The sequence below is a fragment of the Macrobrachium nipponense genome, chromosome 3, assembly GCF_015104395.2.
Source record: "Macrobrachium nipponense isolate FS-2020 chromosome 3, ASM1510439v2, whole genome shotgun sequence".
Lineage (NCBI taxonomy): Eukaryota > Metazoa > Arthropoda > Malacostraca > Decapoda > Palaemonidae > Macrobrachium > Macrobrachium nipponense.
In genome coordinates this window covers 112,630,198-112,631,978 of record NC_087202.1, presented here as the reverse complement: position 1 = coordinate 112,631,978, position 1,781 = coordinate 112,630,198, and positions in this window count along the sequence as shown.

Genomic DNA, 1,781 nt, shown 5'->3' with positions numbered 1-1,781 from the left:
TATAACTTATATAAATATATATATAATATATATATATATATATAATCTATATATATATATATAATATAAAAATATTATAAAGAATTAAATTTTAAACATCCAAAGGACCCATATAGAGGACTTCTTATTCTTGAATCTGAACACCCAGAACATTTGTACTGAATGAGCAACCAAGTTTCAGACTTGGATTGAATAAGTTTTGTTTTCCATTTCTACAATAGTAAGTTATTCAGTTAGCAGAAACTCTTAATATATAGTTTTATAGTTAACTTTCTATGCAATCTATATCTGAGACTTTCTGATTGTCTATCAAGGTTTTGTACTACTGTGCAATTCTTACGAGCAAAATTAATATTTTGGCACCTTAATCTTTTAGGGTTGAATATTCCCTGTGAATACTTGTAAACATACGATTGTTTGCATAATTTCTACATCTACACATCAGTTGCTTTATTTTTTTTCCTAGTTGACTCAAAGGGATAAATGGTTTCAAAAGCATTTCAAATTTGAACTTTGCACCTTATCATGATCACATTCTATAATGATCACAGCATTCACAGTTCATTGGCATGGATGTATCAGTTAACATTGCCTTAAGGAATCCTTTGCTTTTTAATGTCACTGAATATCATCTAGTAATATAACTTGAAGATTTTCCTTTGATGAGTAATGGGTGATAATGATGGTCACTGTACAAGTGACATTGTCAAAACTTTATGAAGTCAGCGCAAAGTCCTAAGTGTACACTTAGTATCACATACATTATGTATAATTCTGTCAAAGTCAGTTGTAAGAGTGTTGAAAATATTGTCATAATGCTTCACTGTTATTTTCATATTAATAATAAATAGTCTTCAGTGCAGGTCAAGAAGTGGAAGAGTAAGGGCTCCTCATGAAATTATACTGGCAAGTTCCAGTTAATATTTGATGCAAGACCTTTTTGTCATTAAATAGTTTGTGACTGTGGATATGTTCAGATAGCATGCAAGATGAGTAGTATGTTAATCTTTCTATTGTGGGCATATGGAGGCCATTAGTGGTATTGTAAGCTGATGATTGAATACCTGACAAGGTAGAAAGGTATTCTAAGGTAGAATACCTTTCTACCTTAGAGAAAACAAGCAAAAGGTAGAAGAAAATATGAAATACAGGCACTGCTGTGTTTATGAAAAATATAATCAACAGGAATATAAGAAAAAGTTCTACTATAATTAAGTCAACGGGAATATAAGAAAAAGTTCTAAAATTAAAATTTGATATTATGAACTTGTGTTGTGTTAACAGCAGTTCTGACTGGACTGGTCACATATCTACAGTGGCTGCTCCAAATTCTACAATACTCAAATTTAAGGAAAGATGATTACACAGATTTTACACCAGTAACAGTTACTTTTGGAGTGTTTTTTTAAAGTCTTGTAAACCCAATGGCAAGTCCAATTTCCATAATCTGTTACTGTTGGTAGATATCATAATCAAAACTATTAATATTTATTTATAAAATTTCCATACAAAGGATCAGAAACTATACAAGTATGTCTATACTTTGACACATGATTAAAGAAAGCCTTGGATGTGGACAAGAAATACTTCGTCCCTTGATCATCATTGAGTATTCACAAACAGACTTCAAAAACATGTACTGTATATAAGAATGGTTGTTAATACAAAAACTTGATTCTGGGACATGTGATTTCTTTGACTGTTCCAGGAGGAGGAATAGGAAAATGTGCTAATACTCTTAATCAGAATGGAGGAAAAATACAAGCTACCCTGAACAAGAG